At 38.5% G+C, this 16,241-nt stretch overlaps 1 protein-coding gene across 3 annotated transcripts in view; it reads left to right on the top strand.

Moving 5' to 3' along the window:
- Positions 1–745: 745 nt before the first annotated feature.
- Positions 746–16,241, top strand: part of ZMYM2 (zinc finger MYM-type containing 2) — an 89,837-nt gene continuing 74,341 nt past the window's right edge. For 2 of the 3 annotated variants that reach the window (XM_072611665.1, XM_072611668.1), the window contains exons 1-2: positions 746–853; positions 1,886–1,953. The gene's annotated coding sequence lies outside the window, so the exon portion shown is untranslated. Of the gene's footprint in view, positions 854–1,885; positions 1,954–4,757; positions 4,875–16,241 lie in introns of all 3 variants that reach the window. The other variant, XM_072611666.1, reaches the window with a different exon arrangement.

Genomic DNA, 16,241 nt, shown 5'->3' on the forward strand with positions numbered 1-16,241 from the left:
GACAAAATGGAGGACGCCGTCTCCTCCTCCTGCAGCCATGACAAGGAGGGGAGGGAAAGGGGGGTATTCCCCATGGGGGGGGAGAGGGTTAGAAAGAGTGAAGCTCCCCTTCCCTCAAGAGGCTTGAAGAGTTTTACCCCATCCCTTCCCTTTAGCCTGGCATTCCAATGGCAGCTCCTGTCCACTTCTTGCCCCATCTCCGGGGGCGTAAGGGAGATTGGAGTCGGGGTGGGGAAAAGGATTTGGGGGCATCTGGGCTGTTGGTGTCTTTCCCCACTTATTCCTGTAGGGAGAGTTCTTTAGCTGCTGCAGTTGCTGCACAAGATTGAGTGCCCAGGCCTGGGTGAAGACAGAAGGGCCCCTTAGTCCCATTCCCATTTGCCACAGCTTCTGTTTTCACCCGCCTGTGCCCCTAAGTAGCAACCCTGGGCTGGTGGTAGTGGGCAACCAAATTCACATTTGCCATAACCAGAAAGATCCAGCGGGGGGTTGGGGTGGGGAGGGAATGAGGATGGGGGAGGGGGTTTGGGGGAGAGGGGGAGGAGTGGAAGGGGGGACTCTGGGCGTGGCCAAAGTTTGACGGACGACCTTTTAGACCACCCTGCGAAGGCGGGACGGTGAAAGATTATCCTGCTGGCCAATTGACGCGTTCTAAACACCCCCGCCCGTGCCTCCCGGCAGCCAGTCCTCGTCCGGGTAGGCGGAGCCTCGTGGGGCTCGGTTGTGCCGCCTCCTCCTCCTCCTCGCCAGCGCTTAGCCCGGGACTGGACCGAGTGGAGTTGTGCGTGTTACCGAAGGGGGGGGTGGGGCGGGGGAGGGGAGGTTCGTTCCGTGGAGCCGCAGCCAGAACCGGGTGAGGATTATCCCCCACTCTTTCCCCAGCTCGGTCCGCTGATGGTGGGGGTGGCTGGGGGCAGCACTGCCTCCGGAGGAGGCGACTGGAGAGGCGGAGACGGGTGAGCCACCGAAGGAGCCTCCCACCTCCTCCGGCTTGTTACCCCGTAGTGCGGCGCTGCGGCCGTGCAGGGCCTCGGGGGCTGCCCCGGGGTCTCTCCCTCCTCTCGGGTCCGAGGCCCATTGCGGCGCAGCACGGCCCGGTCCGCCGGGCCCCGGGGCTGAGCGAGGGGCAGGGCCGGGCGCCGGCGGGGAGACGAGGCCGCGGAGGGGGCAGCCCCGCGGGTTTGGCAGTCGGGGCGTTCGGAGGCCGGGGTATTTTTCCTTTCCGTCTCGGTTTCTGAGGGGGGAGGTGACGCTGAGGGAGCTGGAGGGGGGCGGCGGCGGTGGGGACCCGGGTTCCCCCCGCCTCGGGCGGGCTATTGCCGCCGCTATTTCTCCGGAGTTGTTGGGGGGCTGCCCCCTTTCCCCACGGAGAACCCGGTCGTCGGCCCCCCGCCGTCCCAGGCGCTGCCCTGCGACGCTCCTGCGTCTCCCGTATTGTTTGCCTGGGTCTCTAATGGCGGACGGGGAGGCAGCGCTGCCGGCCGCCGACTGCAGGGGGGGCCAACCCCGGGCCCGGGGCAACTGCTGGGGGCAGATGGGGAGATCGCGGGCCGGCGGTGACGTGAGTGTCCGGGAGTGCGGTGCGGACGTCTGGATTCGTGGAAGAGGAGGCCGGCAGGGCCCCCTTCGGAAGGAACGTCCTCTCCCTCCTGGCGTCGAGGCTCTGGCTTCCCCCTCCCAGAGCAGAGGGCGCGGATGCGTGCTGGCCCATGTCGCCTCTCTAGACCTGGCCCGGGCGCCGGGGCGGGGGGGTGGGGGGTGGCCCTCGGGGCTCGGAGGGGAGGAAATGAGGCCCGACCTCCACCACCCCCACCCCCAGGGCGGGGGGACGCGGCCTTATTGGGGCCACTTGATTCTCGTTCAAATCTCTTCTCTGTTTTCGTAGGACCAGAAATCCTTTCCAGCCCCATCTGGCCCAGCTTTGGCCGAAACTACGGAGGAGAGTCCCCCATTGTGAGTCCTTTTCTCGTTATTTGTCTCCTTTTGCGGGCCTAGCCCCGGGGTGAGGGGGGGGTGTTAAACCTCCGGGATTCGCCGCCGGCCTCTGTTGTCTTGAGAAGGAGGAGCCATTGCTCGGGTGGTAGCTGCCCCTGGGGCGAAGACCCGGGACTGGCTGGGAAGGCGGCGGGGGTGGGCTCTGTGGCCCGGCCGCCACCGACGCGGCTCCTGCGGCTGCGAGAGCGGCCCGAGCCCCCCGACGACGGGCTGCAGCTGCTCACGTTACCGGGGGGAGGGCACTTGGCTGGTGCCCCCTAGAGTCTGCGGGTGGGAACCGGAGCCGACTCAAGATGAGCTGGGGAGATGCCCTAGGCATCTCTGCCACCCGCTTCTGGCCGAGAAGGCACAGGAGACGCTGGACGAAGGAAAACGAATCTGTTATTTGGTGTTCTGTTTGTTTAAAAACGGAGGTCCCGTCGTCGCGTGGGTGATGAGACGCTTCCTAAAGCTTTGAGTTCGGGTGCCGAGAGCTGCCGTGGTTTCATCCTAGTGTGTGGCAATGCTGAACAGACTTAAGATCCTTATTTGCCTTGATTTCCAAAGTCTCTGGATTTGATGTTAGATATATTTTTCTGTATTGATTATTAAATGAGAATTAGACTTTAATGGTTGTAATTTGTCGTTGTGTTTGAAACTTTCTTTTCCTTAAAGCTAAGATTTCCAGAGTATAAAGTAATAAAGTGACAAAAGTGAACGCCATACCTCTCAACAATGTATTTTGGGAAACCATGGAATTTTGTTTAATCGGGATTTATAGGACTCTCGCTAGGGGCGCTGCTTCAGTTTTGCAGGTTATTGCATAAATATGCAGTAAACACCAAATACTCAAGAAAAGTTAATCACATCCAATCCAAAGCCACTGAATTTCGTATGTTAAAGTGTAGTATTTCTGAGAATGGAAGGATGTATAAATGCATTTAAAATGGAATAAAATTACACGTGTGAAATAAAGCTTCCAAACTCATCTAGCAATTTCTAAAGAAGGTAAGGCTAATGATTAATTTGATTTTCTTGCCCTTTCTTTTAAAAGGAATATAAATATCTTTAAAAATATTAGATTTAATAATAAACAACTCTTTTCAATAGATGGACCTGTTAATGTAAAAAATAAAGATCCTGAATTATGCTGGATACCTTGTTCTTTTTCAGCACCTTTTTTTGATGTAACATTGAATCATAACTACTTCAAGCTGGTTAGTGTTCGGTAACATTGAATCATAAATACTTCAAGGTGGTTAGTGTTCAGATATTTTCCCCATGTGTTTTTAATCTTATAGTTGTTTAAAAACCGGAAGGACAGATGGATATTAACTGTGATACTGAACACAAATGAAGAGCTATCTAGTAGATCCTTGAAAGAGGGATGAAAATTTATTTTTGTGTGCCTTTGCTATGATCAGCTTTATCCTATTAATGAGGGTGATGGCATAGATATATAAAAATATTAATTATAGTAACTGACATTTAAGATTTTCATAGTGCTTTGTATAGGTGTTTCATTTGTTCTTGATAAGAACCCTGTGAGATAGGTGCTGTTGATACTCCTGTTTTACAGATGAGGAAACTAAGCTTCAGAGGCTGTGACTTGCCCAGGGACAAATAGCTATTTTCCGAAGTGAGATTTAAAACCATGTCTGCCTGACTCTCCAGTCTGTCTTCCACTATACCACCAAGCTCAGAGGTTCCCAAACTTATTTGGCCTACTGGCCTCCCTCAAAAAAAATTTCTCAGCCCCCCTGAAAATTTACTTTCTTTAACCTTTTAACAATTTTTTTTGAAATGTGTGTTATTTAAAAAATTTTTTTTAAATGATGCATCTTTAATTTAATAATTTATTGTAAATTGGTGGGTTTTTCATTGCATTGAAATTTTGATGATGCAATATAGTATCATATTGTAAACAAGTCATTACATTCCTACTGATGCATGCTGGACTTCCCAACAATGCCCCTCAGGCTGTCCTGCCAATACTTGCTTGTTAAGACCTGTGGGCTCACTTGACCACTGATGGGTTATAACTTGCATTTTGTGTGTTTATTTGGAAAACAACATAATCACTACGACTTTAACTCTGTTATATGACAGATGAAATGAAATAATTTTTTTGTAGTACATTACCTTTATTACTTTAGTTAAGGCAATATGAAATTCTTTTTTCAACCACTTTAAAATTTCAGGTTAATTGCCTTGAGTAATCAACAAAGTAACTAATTGACTTTCTTATGAAATTGAAATAACTTCTAATAAGTGGTTTCCCTTTTTTTGTATTCTTTAGTGAGAGTTGAATTTATACAGAGGGGTGGGTATACCTGTAAATAACATGAAGTTAGTTTGAGCACAGTGAGGAAGCAGCAAACGATTTAACTTGGACTTCTGGGCACTTCTGATCTAGCTTTCTTTGCCTTGGATTGCCCTGCCTCTCCATCTTTAAAGTAATTTTCTTTGATGGACCCTACCTGAAAGTCATTTATATCTCATTTGATCCTTTAGCTTTTTGGCACTTGCCATTAGGTACTTTATTCAAATTTGGTTTTGGTGTTTATTTTTCTTAGGGCCCCTTCTAGTCAGTCCCTTCAGGCAGAGATTCTTTCTTTTGTAGAATCACAATGAGACATTTTACTATTAGTCACTTATAAAATGTTGGCCTATATCAGAAAGTCAGATAATTTAAACTAATGTTCTAATGTAAAGCATTTCAGTTTAGACTAGAATTACTTCTATATAATTATTGTCTTTAATTTTTACGTTCTCTTATTCAGGTTGATGTGTTTTCTTATAGTCCTTTGTGGTCATGGACTCCTAGGAGTTTAGAGCTTCAAGAGACATTTGAGACTTAGGGTAACTCCCTCTGTTTGCAGAGAAGGAAACGGGCTCAGGTCAGTGAAATAGTACTCATGGACATTTAGTGGCAGAGTTGAGATTAACCTCGATATCCTGATGGTCAGTCCACACTTATTTTACTATATTATGTTTTCCCATATAATGTAAATGTCTTAATTAAAAACAAAACAAAACAGGACCTCTTGTCCCCATGAAATGACTGTTCAGTGAAAATTCAAAGTAAAGCTTACAAAGAACAAAGAGATTTGAATTTAAATTTTAGTTAATGAAAGGTACAAAAAGAATCTGTACTAAAATGGAATGTAGTAAGAAGCAAATTCTTAAGACATGTGAATGGCTTGATGTTTTTTTTTTTTCCTAAGACTGGGTTTATTACTAATGAAAATGAAAGATTGAGATTGTTGGGGATCTGTTTTTGTGGATTGGGCTGAAGGTTGCGTATGTGAGTGTTTGTTAAAATATTTCTGAAAGTAATTTTAAATTATTTAAGCTGTTCAGGTAATCTGTTACATGTCAGCATACCATCTTATATTTATATCATTACTGAGGTATCCCCCCAAGATCTGTGAAGGTTTGCCAAATTTAGTTCATTCCATTTCAGATATTGACTGGAATGACTTTCTTCAGAGCAAAGGTTCTTAACCATTTTTGTGTCATTGACTTTGCCGGACTAGCAAAGGCTATAGATTACTCATAATAGTGTTTTAAGTGCATAAAATAAAATACGTAGGGCTACAAAAGAAACTATTAAAATGTAGTTATCCAAATATTTTTTAAAAAGTTAATGACCCACAGATTAAGAACCCTTTTTTAGGGGATCTACATTCTGTCCTTGTTTTCTTAATTGACTCTAGGTATAAGTTTGTCTGTGAAATTTAAACTTGTGCTAATTGAAAAAATTTTGTGCTTGAAGTTTTTTGTGTTCCATAAAAATATGAAATTGTAAAATGAATATTTTAAGCAAGTTCTGCAGTAGTGACTGATGGATGCTAATAGTATAATCTTACTAGATAAGGTAGGTTGAGTTAATTTAGTTTTTCTCTTTTTAGCAGGTGGAAGAGATATTGGCATATCCACTAGTCCCAGTGGTTATTTAAATATTCTCTAATCATATTTGGTTGGTTAGGAAAAATATTTTAAGTATCTGGGTCAGGTACCAGGTATTTTGATTAGAGATCATGGAGCTACTGATCTAAGGACAGATTTTTTTCTTTTGTGTGGGCCAGGTAACTTACAAGAGAAAAGTCGGAGGAACTACAAAGTGGGACTGATTTATATGCGTGTCTGAGGAAATTCTTCTCATTTTGTGTCCACATGTTGACTGTGGCCTGCCAGGGCCCCTGTATCTTGGTCCACTAGGTGATCTTCCTTTAAATGTATTCTATAAGTTTTATATTCTGTCTTATTTCTGTTCTTTGACTAATGACACAATATATGCATTTGTGAGATGCCTGGGAAGAGTGCTTTAGTAGAACAGTTTTCTCTTAAAAGTATATCAGACTCTCTACATGGAAGAAACAGTTAATCTAGTCTGACCACACATTAGCTAATGTATGAATGCCCTTCAACATTCATAAGTGGTTGCTTTGTTTCTAGCTTGAACATATTTAATACTAAGGAACTCTTCCTTAAAGACTACCTACAATGTTTTCAGATAACTTTATCTGTTAGGAAGGTCTAAAATTGAGCCCAAATCTGCCGGTCACTTCTTAGGCTCTAATAGTGGAAGTAAAGGGAAATAATCAGTTTGTATTCTTTGTTAGACTCCATCAGGAATATTGTGCTCAATTTGGGAACTATGTTTTTTAGGAGATACTAACCTAGAGTACCTCCAAAGGAGAGTAGAAATAGGCAAGAAGTTAACAGATTTGGACCTCACAGTGTGGTATTGGAGGTGTTAAAGCAAAGCCTGTGCACCTAACCACTTGGTGGTGATAAAGGAAGGGATAACATTTCAGATTGGGCCAGATGGCCTGCAAGGTCATTTTAACTCTGGGTGCTTGACCTTTGTAAGGGCTGATCAGTTTTTAACTATTCTGCTGAACCTAGGTCCTTACCCCAACCATTTCACAAATACATTATTTCCTTTCATTTGGAGATTGGGCAAGTGTCTATGGCTTACTTCATTCAGTCACTATTATGTAAAACAACTCAATGTATTTTTAGTTTTAATGTTTTCTACCCCAAAATAGCACTTTTGTATATTGACCTGCTCTTTAGTTCTCTAACATTTATTAACCATTAGCATTTCTAATAAACATTCTAATTTATTGGTACAGAGATAGGATGTGAGATTTGAAAAATTAAGATTTCTTTAAGAATAAAATTGTTTTTGTATCTCTTTTACATTCCCAAATTTCTCCCAATATCTCTCCCTTCCCCCTCCCAGAGAGCCAACATCCCATATAATAAATTTTTTTTAAAAGAAAAGAAGAAGAGAAATAGATCAACAAAACTCATTCATTGAAAAAATTTGAAAACATATGTAATAAACCACAGCCATGGACCTTCCACCTCTTCATAGGAGTAGGGCAGAGATACTCTCTCATATCTCTATTTAGGGGCCATTCTTGTTTATAGTTTTGAAACATTCTTCATTTTCAAAAATTTTATTATTTTTTAGCATTAGTTTTTAAAAAAATTGAGTTTGGAATTCCTTCTCTCCCACCTCTCCCCCATCCATTGTGAAGACAAAAAATAAGATATCAGTTATACATGCAACATTTATTTTTGATTTGTGGTACTTCTTGTTTACTTTCACATAGTATATTACATTGACATTGTGTATAAGGCTTTCTTGGCTCTGCTTATTTCAGTCAGCATCAGTTCTTTTCATGCTTCTCTGTATTCATGTTCCTCATTTCATATCTCATAGTAATCATTATATTTATGTACCATAAATTATTTAGCTATTCCCCATTCAGTATCTGCTTTGCTTTCAATTCTTTGCTACCACAAAAAAGTGCTACTTATAAATATTTTTGTTGGGTATGATGACTTTGTTCCCAATGATCTCCTTGGTGTTTAAGCTTAATAGTAGAATCTCAGTCTGTCAGTAAGCATTTATTAAGCTCCTGCTATATCCCAGGTACTGTGCTAAATTCTGGGTATATAAAGAAAGGCAAAAGATAGTCCCTGCTATCAAGAAGCTCACACAATCTGATTGGAGAGGCAACAACCATATAGATACATAAAAATAAGTTATATAGAGGATAAACCCTATAATCAAAAGAGTGAAGATACTAGAATTAAGAGGGATTAGAAGAGGTTTCCTATAGAAAATGGGATTTAGTTGTGTCAAAGAGTATAGGTACTTCAGTAACTTTCTACATAATTCCAAAAGCTGATGCCCAGTTCTACCAACAATGTACCAGTGTACTATTTTCCTATAATTCCTCCAACAGTGATTGTTCCTGTATTTTGTCATCCTGGCCAATTTTCTGGGTGTGAGATAAAACCTCAGCATTATTTTGATTTGCAAATTTCTATTGTTTGATTTGGAGCCTTGTTAATCATTTGAAATTTCTTTTGAAAACTTCATATTCTTGGGCAATTTGTCTAGTGGGAAATGATTTTTGCTATTAGATGTACCTTGTCAATAATAGTGTGTCCCAAACTTTATTTAAAGCTTTATTTGCTCAGAACTGCAGTAGGTCTTGAGACACATATCTTAACCAAAGCCACTGTCTGAGAAGTTTGATACAAAGAATTTTTTCATATTCTGCCTACAAAATTAATATTAATTTTGCCATATGTCCTAAAGAATAATTTTAAGTATATTTAGATGGGGAAGAGGAGGTTAGTTGAAACTAACGTCTAAAATGAAGATTTAATTTAAAATTTTGATTCTGGATACCTATTAACTGATAGTTGGATTTATTAATATTTTATGTTTTTATTTTCAAGTAGAATGTGTGTCATGTCTTACTATATTATTTCAGACTAGGCCTACCTGTCTTGCTGGAAGAGATATGAGTTCCTTCATTTCTGAAAATTTTAAAATACTTAACCATTCTTATTCCTTCAGGTTTAAAAATGAAATCATATTTTCGCCCCGTTGGGGACCTAATTCCATTACTCATCTCTACTTTTACATCTGTTTTCACACTTCATTTTCCCCACCTATTTGCAAACATGTACATGTCTACCTTATTTAAAAAAAACCAAAACGTTTTCTTTTGACACTTGTTTTTCGCTATAGCTATCATCTCATGTTTACTACTCCTATTAGTGGTAAACTGATAGTGTAATCTACAGTTTACATTTTCTTCCTGAATATCAAATTACTTCTCAACTCCATGCATTCTGGCACTTGTCTTTTAGAAAGTGCTTTCGCTAAGTCAATAGTAACCTAACCAAATCCCATATCTTGTTGTCCTCATCCTTAATCTTTTTGCAGCATTTTACACTACCACTTTGAATCCTTACCTTCCTTGGCTTCTAGAGCATGACCTCCTCTCCTGAATTTCCTTACCTTTGTGATTGTTCCTTTTTGATTTTTTGGAGAATGTGCTTCCCTATATGCCTGGTTCTTGGCACTTTATCTTTTCTCCATAGGTGATATTATCCTATTTATTTATCATTTATCATCATTTGTCCTTTAGCCTCATTTATCACCTATGCAAATGGCTTCTAAAGTAAGTGCCTTTATCACCAACATTACCTGCTGGATAGTGGTAGTATCTAGTGCCCTGGATTTAGAAGACCCAGGTTCATATCTGGGCTTTATCCACTGCCTTTTTTACTTTGGGCAAGTCTTTTAACAAACTCTTTAAGCCACAGTTTTCTTTTCTTTGAAATGAGAAGGTTTGGCACTGGATGTCCTTTAAATTCCCTTCTAAATCTAAATCTGTGCTCCTGTACTCTGAATGTGAAATAACTAATACATATGTCTGACATTAGTCCTAAAACTTAGCTGGTGGCAAGCTAGGTGGTGCATTAGATGAATTGCTGAAGTCTGGAAGACCTTGATTCAAATACGGCCTCAGATACTTTGTAACAATAGCTGGGAAATACGCCATGTCATTAGTCTCTTCTGAAGTCATGATTGGTAATTACTTTAAGAAGTTTTCATGTCTTACGATGTTTCATGTCTTTACCTCGTTGTGGGTCATATATTCTTCTATATATGAACATTTTTCTCTGTAAAATCTTCCCAAATTTTCCCAAGTCATATTCAGCCTTCTCTAATTAATGGCAAGCCTCTTAGTTCTCAATTTTTTGATACAACAAAAAGTGCTACTATCAACATCCTTGTGGCACTCCAGAGTTGCTATAATATGCACTTCTATTGTTAGTGATTTGGAGCATTTTTTTTGTTGCTAGTAGTTTGTCACTTCCCATTCTTTGTTCATTTTTCTCTTTAGGGGTGGCTCTTGTTCTTATATTTGTGTCAATCCAAATACATTTAGATATCGTATTTTTATAAGAAAAAAAGTGTTGCAAAAGTTTTCTCCCCACTTCATTTTTTGCTTTTAAATTCTTACTTCATTGATTTTGTTTATGGAAAAGATTTTCAATTTAATCAGAATTGCCCATGTTGTCTCCAGTGATCATCTCTGCCTGGTTTAGTCAAGAACTGGCCCCCATCATAATTAAGGAAGTTCTCCTTTCCCTACTCTTTTAATGTTTAGATAATATTTCCGTTTGAAGTTTATTGTGGCATAGAATATGTGATTTTGGTATAAACCTATTTTATGTTAGACTGCTTTCCAATTTTTGCAGTATCTTTTGTCAAATAAGGAGTCATACAACTGATAGTTGTGTTCTTAGGTTTGTGGAATGCTACTCTACTATGTTTGATGACTTCTAGGTCTTGTGTACCTAATCTGTTGTATTGATTCCCTTTTCTATTTTTTATCATTTCTGACCAGTTTTGATGATGTTATTGGCATTTCTAGTATAGTATAAGATCCTTGGACTCTTCTTTTTCCCTTTTGTTTTCAACATGTCGTTTACGATTTTTGACCTTTCCTTCCTCCAAATGAACTTTATTATATTGCCTAGGTTCATAAAATAGTTTGTTATGACATTAATGTGTAGATTAATTTAGCTAATATTGTAATTTTTGTTATGTTGGCTTGGTCAACCATGAAAAGTTAATATCTCTCCAATTAAAGATTAATTTTTTCTCTATCTTGTTGGTAATGTTATTTTTTTTACTTAAAAAAATATTTTAGACTCAAGGGTCAGAACAAATACAGAATAGAAAAAAGGAAACAAAAATATATCATAAGCTTATATTTGAACTTAAATATAAAGTAAGAGAAAAATATATTGTGTGCATAGTGGAACATAAAAAGATTCAAAATATGTAACAGTAAATGTTCATTTCAAGAAAAACCTGTATGATAAGTAATACACATTGTGTTGAGAATTGTCAAACTTTTCTTTGCTTCCTTGTGAGTTTTCTTTTGTTCTCTGCTGCGATTTTTTTTGTTTTGTTCTTTTTTCCCCTCCCCCTACCCTCAGAAGGCTGCAATAAAATTTAGATGTTTCTCTATGTTTATAGATATATAGACATATACAAATATACATACATGTGTAGACGTGTACTTTCCCAAACATATTCTGCTCCTGATCTTTGTTTTTATATTTGTGCATATATCTCTTGTATCCTATTCCTCCTGCCTCCTCTACTTTACTTATACACACTACCTTGCCCTCCTGTTTCTTGCCTATCCCTCTAAGGATCCCATCCCTATATTCCCATTCCCATAAATCTAAACACCCTTCTATACCTACCTTTTAGCTGTTCCCTCATTTTCCCCTTTAAAGATCCCATTCTTGTTGTCTCCCCCTCCCTACGCCCCTATCATTTTTATTTCTTCTGAATTTAGAAGACTTTTATGCTCTTTTAAATATATATGTATTATTCCCTCTAAAACACGTTCCTGATGAAAGTAGGTTACCAGAACTACCAGTTTTCCTCCCCATGTAATTCTTCTATTGATTCTTCCTTGTACACATCATTTGTATAAAATAATGACTCTTTTTAGCTGTTTATAAATGATTTTACTTTTAATTCACATCATACTGTTTTACCTCAATCTTTCTTATGAGCTACCCAGTTATTCAGAAACTTAGACACATTTTACATTTATAAAAGGGTAAACAGTCTGTCCTTATGAATCCCTTATAGTCAGTATACGTACCTTATATTTGTATCTTATATTTCTTTTGGTTCTTGTATGTTGAATCTTCTATTAAGTTCAAGTTATTTTTTTTTTAACAAAGTCTTGAAAGACTGAGAGATTATCAAATATCCATTTTTTTTTCATTCAGGATAGTACTTAACTTTGAAGGGTATGATATTTTCTTCTGGAGCCCCAGTTCCTTTGCCTTTGATATGTTATGTTCCAAGACCTGTGGTCCTTTACTGTCTCTGCGGCTAGGTCTTGCATGATTCTAATTGTGGTGCCATCGTATTTAGATTATTTTAATCTTGATGCTTTTAATATTTTATTCTTGAACCTGGGAGTTTTGGAATGTAACTCTGATATTCCCTGTGAGTTTTTTCCTCATAGGATCTCTTGTAAGTGGTGATTGATAGATTTTTTTCTATTTCTACTTCCCCACCCTGTTCTAATGCTTCAGGACAATTTTAAAAATTTATTTCTTGTATTATTGTATCAAGATTCTTCTTTTTTGTTCATAACGTTAGTCTGATTGCTTTTGTATTTTCTCTTCTTGATGTGTTCTCCAAATCTGTTGTTTTTCTTACAAGATGTTTCACTTTCTCTCATATTTTTTCATTATTCATGTTATGTTTAATTATTTCTTGATCTCATAATTTCACTGGCTTCACTTTGCCCAGTTGTAATTTTTAAGGTGTCATTTTCTTAAGATTCTAGATCTCCTTTTCTAATTGGTTGACTTTCCTTTCATAACCTTGTTTTTCTTGGATTTTTTAAAAAAATTTTTTGTCCATCTCTGCCATTTGATTTTTATAGTCTTTTTTAAGATTTTCTATGAATTCTTTTTGGGTAGGTGACCATTTGGTGGTATTCTTTCTTAGGGACTTTCTTTACTTTAGTATCCTCTGAAGATAACCCTAGTCATCTATATTCCCATAATAGCTTTCTGTGGTTGGATTCTTAATCCTTTGCCTGTGCATTTTTTAGCCCTGGGGTGTGGGAAATGGTGCCTCTTGCCTCAGATCTTCAGTTCTCCCCTCTCCCCTGGAACTGAAGTCAAACCTCCAACCTACTGTAAGTGCCCGAAGCCAGGGGCTTTCTACACTCACTGCATGTGTGCTGGTTCCTTCCCAACTTACTCCCACCGCCTTTTTTTAAGCACAGCTGGATCTGGCGTTCCTTATCCACAGATATTCCCTCAGTCTTCCTGGGCTCAAAGGAGCTCACTATCCCCAGGGTAAAAGTACTTGTAGTTGGGGAAGATGCAGCCTCTCAAACCAACTAACCCAGGACTTGCAGCTTTGAACTTTTTTTAAAAATGGAACCCTAGTGTTTACTCTTCACGGGGACTAAACCTTGTCCTAGGGTTTTTCTTCTGATCTTCCCAAATCGTCCCAGGAAGACTCTGGTTGCCCCCCCTATTCTTATTTATCTCCACCCACACTTTGTTCCCCCTAAGGAGCTATTTTTACTCTTTTGTAGAAGACAATCTTGAGTGCTTGAAATTTTCTGACCTACTCTGCCATCTTTCCAGAATCCTCTCCTGTTGGTAATGTTCTGAAAGACATGAGTTTATTTTAGATTTTGTTACTTTGCTGAATTTATTAATAGTTTTTATTAATAGTTAATTTTTAACTCTCTAAGTTTCTATAAGCCAATAAGTCATCTGTTAATATTGAAAATGTTGCTTCTTTGTATATTCTATCAATTATTTTTTGTTATTATAGTAGTTAGCACTTGTAGAACTATATCAAATAATTGTAGTGAAAAATAAGTTTTTCTTAAATGCAGATCTGACCATATGACTCTAATCCTCAACCAATATCTAGAATAAAATATAAATTTTCTTTAACTTACCAACCTATATCGAGGTTCACAGGTCATTACTTCCCCTCCTGAACTCTTGAACATTACTTCCCCTCTGAACATACCAGTTGGCTTTTTCACTGCCTGCCCTCCATACTTGAAATGAACTTTACCTTGTATTCTCTTGCATTATAATGTGGCACAGCTACCATCTTCTTGATGAGTACTTTGCTGATCTGCCTATTAGTGTTACTTACCTTCTAGACTGCCCAAAATTTAATTTTCGTTTATGTACTTATGTTTATGTGTGTAAGAACTTATTGTTTATGATGTGTGTTTTTATGTACATTGTCACTGCCATTTTTCTGTGCTTGAACATGAGCATGTTTTAAGTACTCTTTTCTACTTTTATCAGTTTCTCGTTCTGTGCCTGAAAAAGAAGTAGGAGCTAATAAGTACTTGTTGATCGATTGTTTGAAAATGGAACACCCTTGCTTTAATTTATTCTGTAAATTAATTCTGTAAATTTTATATGTTATTTTTGGAGATACTTTCTTGGTCATGTAACAGAGTTAGAGATTGTGGTGACTTAAGACAAACACTAAGAAAAATGGTAGTAACAATGTATGTGAAAGCTTTTGAAGTCTCTATTACACATATTCAAAAGTTTTTTAAAAATTAAAAAAAAAATTATGAATTGAAACACCAGAACACCAAAAGGGAACATTTCTACCCAGCAAAACATGAAAAGAAGATTCTCTATAAAACTAAATCTCCCATTTTTAACTATATAGTAAATTCTGCATGTTAATTTTAAACTGTCCTGCTTGTCTCTTCTAACTTCTGAATTTGCTTTGGTTCACTTCTATGCATTTTTTGGTGCAAAAATGACCCTCTTTTTCATTAAACATTATTGGTAAGCCCTTGATAACTCTCTCACACCATCCCTCCTTTCCCATTAACTAAGAGAAAGGGATGAAAAAAGCCTCCTTGTAATAAATAAGCAAAACTAATTTATGTAGTGGCCATGTCCAAAAATGTTTGTCTTCATCTTGTGTTGGTCACTTGTTGGAAGATAGGTTAACGTGCTTCATCATAAGTCTTCCAGATAATGAGAATGGTTGGTCATTGTCTTGAACAGAGTTCTAAGTCCTTCCTTTTGTTTTTCTTTAAAATGCTGTCCTTATATAAATTTTCTTCTGGTCTTGTTAACTTCATTTTGCATTGCTTCGTATTACCCAGGATTCTTTTGTCATTCCCTTAACTATACCTGTACCCCATGTTCCCTAATTGACTAAGGCACTTCATTATATTCTATCTAGTTACTTCCCTTTTTTTTTTTTTTTTTTGTATCTGTCATCAGAATGAGGATAGTTGTTTTGCTTGTGACTGCTACCTTCTTGATATTATCTTCCCTCTTAACACCTCCCCCCAATCTCTCTCTTGTGATGTTTCCCTTTTGAACTGGAATTTCTACACCAAACTTTGTGTTAGTATATGTGTGTTCATTCCTCCTTTGTCCGTTTTAGGTTCATTTGATGTCTATTTTTACCCCGCTGAGATCTTCATGTTTGTATATTATCATGGACCCCAATTGTGGAAAAAACAGCGTATTCCATCCCCTTTTTTCTTCACTACTATGTTCCTGTTTTTTATTCTTCTTTCTTCATACTCTTAGAATAGAATCAATTCACCCCAAGATTGCTATTTTTTCAAGAAATCACCTACTGAGTTTCTTAGTGGATTTCTTGACCAGTTTGTTTTGATAAGAACTTAAGGGTTTTACCTTGACCCAAGGTATGTGGAAATTGTGTGATTTGACTCATCCTGAGAGATTAGGTCACCATCTTGCCCAACCTATTTTTAACAGCACTCTTTGTATTATTAAAACACTGGAAAAAATGTGGGTGCCCATTTAGGGGGAAAAGTTGAACAAATTATGGTATTTCAATGAGGAGCAATAAATATGAAACAAGCAAAAGATATGAGTAAATGCAGAATCAAGTAAGCAAAACAAGTAGAAAAATTAATCAGTAAGCATGTATTTAAAACACCCATGTGCCGAGCACTGTATTGGTCATTGGAAATATAAAGATAAAGAATAAAAGAATTCCTTCTTTCAGGAAACTTATATTCTATCAGGGGGTTGTGTATGTTTATATATTTGTGTGCTTGTAGACACTCTTGCAATAACTTAAGTGAAAAAAAAATTGGAAGAAAAGTGAAATGCTAAATAGTGATAATGACCAAATTTTGGACCTGGAGAAAAATGCAGCTTCCATCTTTGATGTAGAAAAATGTAGGGGAGGGCTAAAGGCAGACAATATTGCATCAAATATGGTCATATTTTGTTGTGTCCATTAATTTTGCAGGGAGTTATCATAGTAAAGTAGAAAGAATATTTGACTGTTCTGGCTTTATTTCTGGTATTTGAGTGTTTTGGTAATACTTCTTCATGGT

The sequence above is a fragment of the Notamacropus eugenii genome, chromosome 5 (genome assembly GCF_028372415.1).
Source record: "Notamacropus eugenii isolate mMacEug1 chromosome 5, mMacEug1.pri_v2, whole genome shotgun sequence".
Lineage (NCBI taxonomy): Eukaryota > Metazoa > Chordata > Mammalia > Diprotodontia > Macropodidae > Notamacropus > Notamacropus eugenii.